General features: G+C 45.0%; 1 protein-coding gene across 1 annotated transcript in view; it reads right to left on the reverse strand.

Annotated features, from left to right (window-relative positions):
- The window catches only part of ARHGAP40 (Rho GTPase activating protein 40), a 67,151-nt gene extending 57,059 nt beyond the window's left edge, over positions 1-10,092 (reverse strand). Inside the window, exon 1 of the mRNA XM_033153380.1 lies at positions 9,773-10,092. The gene's annotated coding sequence lies outside the window, so the exon portion shown is untranslated. The remainder of the gene's footprint in view (positions 1-9,772) is intronic.
- Between the last annotated feature and the right edge of the window lie 2,723 nt (positions 10,093-12,815).

Below are 12,815 nucleotides of genomic sequence, written 5' to 3' on the forward strand. Positions count from 1 at the left end.
ATATATTTAAACTCCTCTCCCCATCCTACATGGTCCCCAAACTGCTCAGCTTCATGGGTTCAGGTAAAAAAAATAAAATCCAGAGTTTAATGCAGTTAATGTCACATCTAGTTTGACCCTTAGAAGGGGATTTTTAAGAGGCAGAGATTGACTGGTGGGAGGGAAATACACAGGGCTTCTTCCTCATAACATAACTTCCTCACAGGTTTACCATCAGGCTGCTTCAATTATAAAATGCTGTTTTGTTTTTTAAAGCACCATACACCTGAGGGGGGGGACTACTTCCCTATGACAGACATCATGAAATGACTACTGCTTAGTTATAACCTAAGATAAAGTGCTGGTTTTATAGTGGTTTTAGCTGTCCTTCTTTCTCCAAAAATCTAAAGCAAGAGCAGGGAACCTGTGGTCATTCAACGCAACTAACAACCTTTGGGAAAGGTGATGGGAATTCTGAATCAGGTGCCGTCTGCACTATGCACTTAAATAGCCATGGCCCCCCCCCCCCCCAAGGATAATGGGAATTATAGCTTGTTAAATGTGCGTAGAATTGTTAGGAGACCCCTGATTCCTCTCAACTAGCTAGAGATCCCTGGGAAAAGGGGTTGCTTGTAAAAACCAATCCGAGAACTGCAGCTCTGTGAGGGGTACGGGAGCCTCCTAACAGCACCCTTAACAAACTACACTTCCCAAGATTATTTGAGGGAAGCCTTGACTGTTGAAAGTGGTGCAATACCGCTTTTAAGTGTACAGTGCAGATGGGGCCTCAGACGTACACAGGCCACTTCGTGACCTTGTTTGGGGGAAGAGAAAGAGAGTTAACTACAGTATGGTTAAATCAATTCAGCTCTCAAAACATGTGAGTTTTACACCACTTCATGATGCATGTGTGCATATGTGCCTTATAGTATAGTATAGTATAGTATAGTGTGCCTTTCAAATCAAAAGTTAGGAGATCACAGCTCAACGTGCCAACTCCCAACAAGAATTTGGTCAACGACTGGACCACAGGAAGCTGCAGTAAGTACAGGACAGCATTTCTGCTCCTACACACCCCAACCCACTGCGTCCCCAATCCTGCAAGTATCCCTGCAGAAAGCTCCCAAGAGCACAGACGTCCCTCCGGAGAGATGCTCTCTCTTCCAATGACAAGGGTCAAAATGGGGTGTTCGTACTTATCCAAAAATATACAAAAGAAAAAGGAGAAAGAAAATAAAATGGAAAAAGACTTTTAAAAAGACATCTGGTTCTCTGTCTTTCAGCTAAATATAGTACTGTATTCACTCATCAATATCCAACTATTCTGTTTTCTAAACAAAATCAAAAATTATTTCCAGTAGCACCTTAGAGACCAACTGAGTTTGTTCTTGGTATGAGCTTTTGTGTGCATGCACACTTCTTCAGATACACATATTCTGTTTTCCATAAGCCAATATCTTTTCAATCTTCAAATCCAGATATTACAAGTTCGTTTTCTCTTTCACACAAAAAGTCCACAAGAAGTTTCCAATCCTTAATAAATGTCAATGATGTTTTTTCTCTCTCTAATTAAGCACATTAACTTTGCCATCTCAGCTAAGTCCAGCTCCACCACAGTTTCTGCCCGCTGCCACACACACACACCCAGCTCCATAGATCTGTTCTACTCATTTCCTCCCTGCTTCACTCAGTCAGCTTTCCAGTAGGAAGAGGGGGTGTTGGGGGGGGGGGTGAGATGTTGACCTCAGGTATTGCAGAAGCACACACATGCAGGGGGCGAGTTCATGCAATCAGGTGGCAGCTATTGCGTGATGAGACTGTCATGCGTGAAATGACACAGCATCTAGATAACTGGCTACCCAAAACAGCTGTCCCTCCATAGGGTGACTCCACTGAATAGCTGCCATGTGATAGTTACAAGGGTCATGTGAAAACTACAGCTGGGAGTATGGGTATTTATTGGCCACTTAACAGAAATATCTGGCCTGGTGCATCACAGCAGATACACTTTTCTGAATCACTAACTGCAAACAGAGATTCAGGCAGCCACACGGGAATGCAAAAATGCACTGAGCATGTTTCAGCTGCAAAGCACTTCAAAGGAGGAGCTGAGTCAGTCCTTGTAATATTCAAACATGCTATTCATTCAAAGTATTTAAATCACCCTATCTATGAGACATCGTTTTACAAAGGTAGGAACCGAGGCCAGTCAAAACCTGCCATGACTGTTCTCTTCCCACTCCCATTTCTCTCTCGGCAATTCCCAAAACTCATGGTAATTCACAACAGTGTAGGAATTAAAATAGCATAAGTAATGAAAGTTCAATATAAAATATGGAAATGTAAACGATTGCTTCACAGCCTTACAATCCCTGATCTTAAATGGGCCATGCGGAGCTTTGCAAAGAGCCTTTAAAGTGCTTGAGGCTTCAGCTTCACTGTCCATCAGGTGGCAGGCATTAAAATAAAATTCCACCTTCCCTTGCCAGTGTAGTTTTGGGCTCCTTGACAGCCACATCTCTACTGGTATCTACTGAGACCCGGGTGGTGCTGTGGTCTAAACCACTGAGCCTCTTGGGCTTGCTGATCAGAAGGTCGGCAGTTCGAATCCCCGTGGCAGGGTGAGCTCCTGTTGTTCTGTCCCACCTCCTGCCAACCTAGCAGTTCGAAAGCACGTCAGTGCAAGTAGATAAATAGGTACCGCTGTGGCGGGAAGGTATACGGCGTTTCCATGTGCTCTGGTTTCTGTTACAGTATTCCGTTGCACCAGAAACTGTTTAGTCATGCTGGCCACAAGAGTTGGAAAGCTGTCTGTGGACAAACGCCAGCCTGAAAGCAAGGTGAGCGCCACAAGACCATAGTTGCCTTTGACTGGACTTAACCGTCCATGGGTCCTTTTTCTTTACCTACTGGTGTCACACCAGATGTCACACATGATACCCAGTGTGTGATAAATAAACAGAGTTTGGAGAAAATCTTACAGGCTGAATCTGAACCCCTAGTGGCCCATGTTTGGCCCAGAGCCTGAATGTTCCCTTGAAGAAGGGAGTTATTAACTTCTATTATTTCATACACACGACGGAAGCCTACACAAGTTGTGATCCACCAAGGTAAACATCACCCACCACAAGGTGTTGTATTGTGGCTCACAAGGTATTTGAAATCCATCCATACAGCTCCATTACACAGATCCATAGAGGTAGCACAAACAGGTCAATTGAGCCTCTGGCAGGTTATCATAAATAGCTAGCAGGTTGCGTTTTGATTGATGGGTCATACAGTTAAGCACCTTCCTGAGAAAAGAGGAATAGATGGATGGGCTATGCCTCCAGCATCTGCCTCACTACACTTAACAGTAGGCCTTGGTTGGCAGGCTTCAAAAAACCACCACAAGGTACTTGCCTGTCCCAGGCACCTGGGAGAAAAGTGTCATCACAAAATAGATTGTTTCTGTGACTATTCTGAAAACCTTAAATTTCTTTTAAGAAAAGGTTTCTAGACTTCATGGTGTGGAAGATGTTTATATTTGCACTTCCTCCACATTTACCAAACACAAGCAAAAGAGCAGAAACCAGTCACCAGAGGGAGCAGTTATCTTGAATTACCGGTAGTAGAATCAGACAATTTCTACAGAGGTTTTTGTTTAGTCGTTTATAGTCGTGTCTGACTCTTCGTGACCCCATGGACCAGAGCATGCCAGGCACTCCTGTCTTCATCTACAGAGGTAGCCTGTTGCAACAAAAACAGTCGATCTTTCAGGTACCGTAATGCTTTTTTATTGTTGTTTTATGAACACACAGAGGCAAAGGAGCAAGATGGACTTAAAACGGCAAATGGCCCGACAGCCAAAAGAGTGGAACAAATGCGCTCAAGGCAGAATATCCAAATTGCACCCTATGCTAATAAAAAAGTAGTAACAATAATTGTCCATCTGCTGCTTTTAATGGCTTCACATAATTGGCCGTCTGAGACACTATGCGTCACCTTACCTAATGGTAAGTCTGTGAGTTGTATCCAGCTACGTCATTGCACGAGTGGAACTTCTGTTTGTGCAACCCAACTTCCTCTCCTCTCTCACCCCTAGCACTGCCCCCAACTTTCTGAAGATTTAGGAATGGTGCAAGGAGGCAGCAAGAGAGGAAAAGTTCCCTGGCAGAAGGGGAGCTCACCTAAGTTGAATGCAACCCTTAGTTCACAATAGGTGGGGTATTATTTCTCAATAAGTGGAACATTTACAAGTCTTCAGGCCCACCAAGCCTCTGTATCCCATTCTAATGATGTCACACACATGGACCTGCATGCACTGTGCGAAAGGATATGTGTTAAGGACAAAACTGGGGGTGAATCCAAATTTGTCACCAGGACAGTAGATCTGAGGGGAAGGAAAGGGGCTCTATTCACAATTTAACAGGAGCAATGCTGGACTGGGATCCTGAGATCAAGCAGTGCTCACTAAGGACAAAAGTAGGGCAGTTTTGTCCATGGGCTATTATATAGCATGAACACATTACAAACTGGGCCACCAAGGGCTTGCTCACACTTCCGTTCGTCCAATGCCTAGAACGCATGGGTCTGTGCGGTTTTCCTCTTGCCCCACTGCTTTCCCAGGGAAAACCTACTCCTTAGCTCTAAATCTGAGAAACCACTAGAAGTGCCAGCTCTCGCTGCCAGCCTTGCAGTCTCCAATACCTGCAGCATCAGGTCCTCCAGTGTTTCCAGCACAGATGGTAATTAAAAGGAAGGGATTCTCCAGAGTCAAAAATTCTCATCAGGAACGAGGCAGCATTATTAGAGTGTTGGACTACGACCTGGGAGACTAGGGTTCAAATTCCACTGCCCACACAGCTCACCTTGGGCCAGTCGCCATCTCTTAGCCTAACGACCTACCTCACAGGGTTGTTGTGAGGATGAAACGGGGAAGATAACCATGTACGCCACCTTGAGCTCCTTGAAAAAGGTGGTATATAAATGTAATCAATGAAATAATAATAAATTCAAAATGGGACAACGGATTCTGGTTCACACGCAAACATTACAGTTGAAGGTGAGGTGCCATGCATCCACTCAGCAAACTTCCGATTTCCAAAGAAAACCTGACTGGCAGTAAACAGTATGACTAGTTGTGCATTAAGGGTTTCAAAGAGTAAGCAAATGTAGGTTAAGTATTCAAGTATTGTCTGAGCACTTGCCTCAGGTATCATCACCTCCTCAAATCATTTTTAGAAAGTCTGGAAGATAGGAGCAGACCTACTGGATCAGTCCAAAGGCTTGTCTAGCCCAGAAACAATATGTGGTATCCCACAGTAGCCAGCCAGATGCTTGTGGGAAACCCACAAGGAGGACACTCTTCCCCAACTCTAGATCCCTAGAAACTGGTATTCAGAGCCATGCTACCTGATCCTGGAGGTATCATACAGCTGGTTGGTTGGCATCTGTCTGTCTCAGGAGACCATCTTCAGTGCACCTTTGGGGGTGAGGTCAAGCTATTCGAAGTTTGCAGTGCCTGCTGTGGCTGTAGGCACTGATGCGGGAGAGACATGTTTTGTTGCAGCTGGGGCAGTTGAAGGCATCTGGTTGTGCTGCTGCAGATGCACCATGGCGTTTCTTCTCTCTGTGCTCCTCCCAGCAGTCATCTCTCCTCTGCTATGAATTCATGACTCGACTGCCTGTCTCCAGGCACCAGTTGTAGCCGTAAAACTATAGAGCTTTATACGAAACTGTCTAGTTACCCTCTAAAGGCATCTACCCTAAGTTGTTGGCGATCACCACCACTTGGGGCAGCAACATCACGGCATGAATGAATCCTTCATTTGATCTGCCCTGGAATCCCCCAGCACTCATCTTCATTGGATAACCCTGGGATTCTAGTGCTATGGGACAAAAACTTCTCTCTATCCACTTTCCCCACTCCATGCATAACTTAATGCCATTTCCCCTCTTGCCTCTTTCCCTTACCTACCAAGCTCCAAACATTATGTGTTGCAAGATGCTCTGATTATTCTGGTTGCCCTTTTCTGGCAATTTACACACACACACACACACACAAAAGCACCTTCTTATTTTTAAAAGGGATGGGGGGATTGATGTAATTGGATGTTGCAACCATAGCAAAACAAGCAATCAAGTGTGCTGTTTACAAAACAAAAGAACCAAAATTCTTGGAGGAAGGACACTGAACATCCTGTGCTCGTACAGCTAACAGCAGAAGTACCAAACACCAGGAGCGTGTCTCCTGTTTAAATTTTAGATACCATCTTCTTTAAGGAACTTAAAACCCAGGGTACGAAGCTAGTGCAAAACAAAATGATGCTGTGGATAAGCAGTCAAGTCCCTTGCTTAAAGGGCACTTCTGAATCAAGTTCTCCTACATCTCCAGTTTATTACTTAAGGAGAAATCCCGCCCCCCCCTCCACATTCCAGAAGAAAGATGCAGTAGAGGAAGATGTCTTGTTGACATTGCACCTCGGCTAACACACCAGCAAAGCCTTTGCTGGGCTCCTAATGAGTCCACAGACTTGCCACGTGGATAGAACACCTCTAGACCACAGGGAATGGAGTTGGCTGAATGAGTAGTAGTAAGTGTCCTCCTGAACTTATGCTCCAAAGAACGGTGATCTAATGAACCTATACTCAACACAAGGGATAATCACATGTACAGACAATATACTGGTTGTAAAGTTCCTCTTGTGGCCACTTGCACTGCTCTAGAGGCAAGCTGCCTTTTGTTTTAGATCACAGATGGGTCATCTATGGTCCCGGGCCTCATTTTGGAAGCTCATTTGTCACTCCTACAGCAGTATACTGAGCAAGGATGAAAAGCGAGAGAAAAATGCAGGTATGGGGGGAGGGAGAGGAAAAAACCTGTAGCCCTGCCCACTTTTTAGCTGGCCCCACCCACCACTAACATCAGACTCATCCACATGTGGCCCCTGAGAGATTATCCTAGAGAGGGGGACCCCCACAGAAAAAGTGTGGGGAGCCCCACAGAAAAAGTGTGTCCATCTTTATTTAGATTTTACAACTTAAGCAGAAAAATAGGCTGCCGCTTCCACATTTTTTTCCTCTGTTAGCAAAATGCCTGCCAAGCAGTGAAAATCTGTATTAGGAAGAGAAAGCTCTAGGGCAGGCATAGGCAAACTCGGCCCTCCAGATGTTTTGGGACTACAACTCCCATCATCCCTGAGCACTGGTCCTGCTAGCTAGGGATGATGGGAGTTGTAGTCCCAAAACATCTGGAGGGCCGAGTCTGCCTATGCTTGCTCTATGGAGTAGGCAGTCCCAGAAGACATGCCCCCCTTTCTGCAAGGAGAGCCCTAATTGATAATGCCAAAGGTCCAGCATTGTGTCCTCACTGTGGCCAACCATATATCTATAGAAAGCTCTTTATCCCCCCAACCCCTTCACAGTTAGCTTGATACTTGAAACACTGAGTCCCATTTACTGATGAAGCAAATGCTGGTTCAACCACCAGTCAGGTTCTCTGCACTGACACACAAGGCACACCCAATATGAATCCCTATCAATACAGGCTAGAACACATGAACATCCCTTTAATTTCTCCTACAGACGTCAATGGTAATCATTTACATTCAGAATTAAATAAAGTGGGTGCAGCTCAGGGAAAGCAGATGCTGCTGTTCCACAGGAGTCAGTAGGAGCCACTGAAGATACTATTTTATTATTATTTTTATTATTTTGCGATGACCAATGGTTTCTAATAAATCAATCTGATTGATCAACTGACATTCAGAACCACACATGCCTATCTACATAGCTTCATTGCCACAACCTATCCAGAGTTTTGCTCTTTGGTCACACTAGTTTGTGCTGAGCGTTGCTCAGTACAAGGTCACTTCCTATGTTCCAAGAAGTCAAAGTCCTGCATGACATCCGGTCTTCAACCTGCGACCCCCAATTTATAACAACTCCAGTTGCAATAAAACACTTTTAAAGGAAATATTGCTGCACAAGCAGACTTTGGAAACAAACTCTCCACCCCAAAATTAGAAGAGTCGTTGTTATGGCTGTTGCAGATAAAAGCCATTGTCCAAACTAACCAGCAGCGGCGTTCCCGAGTTTCAGAAAGTGGACAATTACCAGCCAAGAACTGAACCTGCAACCTTCTGTACACAAAGCATTGCGTTCTGCCTCAAATCTACAGCCTTTCCCCATTGCCAAAGACCAGGAGACACAAACTAGACCAGATGGGAAAGGGAAGCAGAAGTGTGGCCTTATTAAAAGGCACTTGTAACAAACCGATACGTTAAAAGTGTAGTGTAGAAATAGCACTCAAATGCTTCCTGCAGTATGAAGACCACCAGCTTGTATTTTATAGCCTAGCTTCAACATAGCTCCAAAATGCACTACATGCAGACGACACGTTCAAAGAAAATTCACACTAATTAATATTGGTAATTGGCATTAATATAGGTAATTGCAGGATCAGGCCCTACTTCATATATATTTGTTTTGGGATACCAAAATCACTTTTGCTTTTTTTTCCTTAAAAAGAGCAGTTCTATCAAGCATCCTTTTTTTCCTTGAAGGAGTCACCCTATGGGGGAACACTAGGAAAGCTTCGATTCAAACAATAACAGCATGTGTTTCTTGTAAGGAGAGAGGCGGCAATCACAACTAACGGTTCATTTCTTTCCTGGCAAAGAGAGAGAGAGAGAGAGACAGCCACCCTCAACACCACCCATTGATAATAAAGTTGTCAGCCTGATAGACACCACCAAAGTGTTGGCACGGAATAGGGTAAAAATGATCTCTCACAGACCTCTCCCGATCATACTGGATCCGTTCTAAAAGTCATCTAGTTTCTTCCACTACAACAGCCACCCTCTGCTTTGCATATCAGATTTAAATCTTGACTTGGACATTTGTCTTGAACTTCTATATCCTGCTTTTCGATGGATCCTGCTCAAGATCAGCTGAAAATTACAGCGGCAGCAACTTATATCAAACAATGGGATACAAGTGCCCCCTCCTCACGGTGCCATGCCGTGCATGCTTACTCACAAGCAAGCCCACAACTTTGGGCTGCAATCCTAACTAGAGAGAGCAAGCCCCGCTCAACACCATTGCTGCCTGCCTACCTCCGAGTAAACACGGGTCTTCAGTGGCGGATTCCACCCAGAGGCTGCCAGATCAAAACAGCAAAAGTTGAGGACACGCCTGGGATGTGTGGCGGACGACATGCAAGCCCTCCTTCTAAATTTTATTAAGGGGAATTTTAGCAAGCCTAAACGAGCCTCCTTCATTCCTAGACCTCTTACTGATGCCTCCCCATCCAGTTCATTACCTCCCAATCCTTTCCACGAAATATTGGGGGGGGGGGGGAGAGAGACACCCTCTGGTTGCTCCTGATCTACATTTTAAATCAGTTGTTTAAAAACCGACCTCCCTATCCCCAGCCAAGCGAAGGGGAAGTCGCCTCCTGTTTTGCAGAAGCAACAAGGTCACAACCGAACCGTACATTTAAAACACCGTTTCTTGTTTCTTTTTTATTTCAACAGACAGAGTTATGGACTCTCTCTCTCTCTCCCCCTATATATATATATATATATGTATGTAACATTTTTCCAGGATGTCTCCGGGGAATCCGCTGAAAGTCCTTGCCCGATATTCCCGCAAGCCGAGAATCGCCAGCCTTGTATCCCCTCCAAGATCCAAGGATTCGGAGACCCTCTCCAAGCGCTCGCTGCATCCCTCTCTCTCTTCTTTGCTGCCGCAGCCGCCCTCGAAAGCGCCTCTCCTGAAAGAACAAAGGGACACCCGCCTCTCTCCCTACCTGCTGGATCCCAGTGGGCGCGGACCGGGAAGAGACGAGTGAAAGCGCCTCGTCCTCCTTCTCGCCTCCTCGGATGGATGAGATACGCTTCGCGTGCGCCAGCGCCGCCGAGTGGGAGCGTTTGAATGGAGGGAGGGCGGAGTCCGCAGGCGACGAAAGGGAGGAATAATAGCCCCTGTCCGGTCAAGGAGGAGCAAAAGCAACGGACCTTGCGCGGATTTTGCACGTGATGGGAGCTTGTGCGCCTCTGCAAAGTAGCTGCAAAAGTAGTTGCTACCCAGGGCGCAGCCGCTGCAGGAGAATGCAATTGCAGACGGCGCTCAGCCGTTTTCCCTGTCGTTTTTCAAAGCGGGTCTTTCACAAATGGGAGATAAAAGAAGCCTGGGGGAAGGGTAAGACGGGAATTGAGTTAGAAGTGGGGGGAAATGGTCGAGAGGAAAGGGATAGGCGTCTTTACTCACTCCCCCCTAGAAAGCCTTAGCTCCCCCCGGGGCTGGGTAGTCGAGCGAATGGGAACGCGATGCAGCGCGTCGGAGAAAAACCTCGGTCAGTCTCTCTTTGCTATTGCCATAACCCTGTCCTGGTTGCTATAGAAATTGGTTTTTTTAAAGAGACCGTTGGAAACATCAGGGAGTCGTTAGAGGATTGGCTTGTTCTAAGCTGGGATTGGCCTGTTGCTCAGGCTTTCCAAAGAAAGGGGTTTGTCTTGGCCCAGGACATTTCGGTGAAGAAGCGCTGCAAGAACAGTATGTGAGTGGCGCAGAGCAATGCGGTTATCTGTTTAGGGAAGGCTTCCTTGAAGAACTGGGAAAGGCTGCCGTAGAAGCCGCGCCAGTTACAGCGCTGGGGCAAGACGTTGGCCGATACAGGAAAGTATCAGTGTGCAAATGCTTGCAAACAAATCCTAAAATTAAAAAAGCTTATAAACCACGTGATAAAAAATAATTTCTAGGTGGTGTAAGTAAGTTATGCATTACACATAACTTACGCATATTTGCACAGATGTAAAGCCCCACAAATGGCTAGTTCTCAAAAATGGCCATAATAGTTGAAACCTTGGCTGGCATTTTCCACTCTAGATTGCATCTAAGAAAATACTCTTGCAGTCCTCCAGGCAAAGCTATTCCCTTAATACAGAAAACGGGGTGGGGGAGACATCAAGCATGAGGAGTTACTTTATGCCAGAACCTTGAGATCCACCGTCTGGCAGTAGGTGCAAAAGACAGAGAGTATGGGTTGACATCACCACCTTAAAATGTAGTGAAGTTTCTTGCCCTACAACCCCACTCAGATTTTTTTTTGCCTGTGTATACCTTGGGGGGGGGGGTGTTGACAGGGGCAAAGATGTCTACACCTAGCAAAAGATGTTCACACCTTGGCTAGAAGCAAGGTAAAGGGACCCCTGACCATTAGGTCCAGTCGTGTCCGACTCTGGGGTTGCGGCGCTCATCTCTCCAGTTGGTGTGAAACTGGTTTGAGAAACAACCCATCAAACAATAGCATTTATTAATATAGTACAGGATACACATGCATTTTGGATAACAATGTGCGGACACGGATTAAAACCCAGTGCAGGAAATGCAGTGAGCACACTGTAAATTGCTCTGTGAACACAACCAAACACTTAGAATTAAAGAATTCTGTGCTCTGGAATTTGTTAGGCGTTCCAGAGCTGAAGGGAGCCCCCAGCTCTTCAGTGCAAAAATCTACTCCTGCAAAAAAGATCTGCTAATACATCAGGTCTATCTTCTTCCTACTCTTTAACTAGCATGGCTGTTGCAAGCTAATCCTGTTAGTTTTTGAGTAAGTGGTAGTTTTCAGTTACCGGGTACATTTGCTCTTCTGTTCATGCAAACTCTACACAGCATTGCAGCGTGTTGAATGGCTGCATACAGCAGACTCAAGTGCAATAGACACAAGTGTTACAATACAAATTTTAACTAATGGCCTCAAGTCAAACAATGTTTATTTTAAACTAGTAAGCATATGGCATCACATTTTTGAATATTAAAAAAAAGATTGCCGTGTGTGGTTGCAAGGCATGTGTTTTTCAGGTTTCCAAATCCCACAAGCATGATATGTTTGTATAAAAGCTAGAGTAAAAACAAAGTCAGTGTGTTTATTTCTAACAGTTTTAAAGCTGCTGTACTTGCAGCAATTTTAGCTGGATCGGTTTGAAATTTGTCTCAGCTATAGACTTCATCAGGTAGGGCATTTCAAGTTTTTTTACTTGACGAGTATCATTTTACAAGCTTATAGTGGCAGAACATTGTTGTTGTTGTCAATCTACTTAATGAAAGGGGCACTCCCATGCTTCTTTAAGAGCATAGCTTTAATCAGAGTTAGGGGATGTACTTCGCACAGTGTTGTTCGGTTTCACACTCTGGTTTGACACTAGCAGCCATACAGACACAACACTACCTTCTGACAAACTCCAAAAAAAATCAATGGAAAGGTGATAGTTTTATGTACGAGGAGCAAGGATGAGGGTGTACACAGAACTTGTTCCTCTAGCAATTTTTTTAAAAAACAACAATAGGAATGTTATGTCTGCACCTTATTTAAAGATTATCACACATTCCAGAATTCCTGCACTCAAAGTGCTTGTGATAGATTTGGCTTTTAAAAACTGCAGTGGGATGTATACTAGATTACTGAATTATTTGTAGAAAACAATTTTTTCTAGAAAGCAACCTTATTTTGGCCCAAGGAATGTTCACTGTTAGTCAACCACATGACAGCTGAGGGCGTGGCCAAAGCAAAAATGAGAATGACCACCCCAATCTTGTGCACAATTCCACCCATACCTCCCAGCTGCCTTGTGGGATATCTTCAGGAGAAGAAAAGGCTAAGAAGTAAACCCTACGCAAATCTGGAAGTGAGTCCCTAAGACTTAAGAGTCTCTAAATTGGATGGCACCTTGTATGCCCCTTCTAGCAAGCTCCTGCAGCCAAGCTGGTGCCAAGTGTATTGCTCTGCTTTCCTTTGGACCACATCAGCAAGGCTGGGAGGTCTTGTTGTCTGGGCAGGACCTCCATACACA

Source organism: Lacerta agilis, chromosome 6 (genome assembly GCF_009819535.1).
Source record: "Lacerta agilis isolate rLacAgi1 chromosome 6, rLacAgi1.pri, whole genome shotgun sequence".
NCBI lineage: Eukaryota > Metazoa > Chordata > Lepidosauria > Squamata > Lacertidae > Lacerta > Lacerta agilis.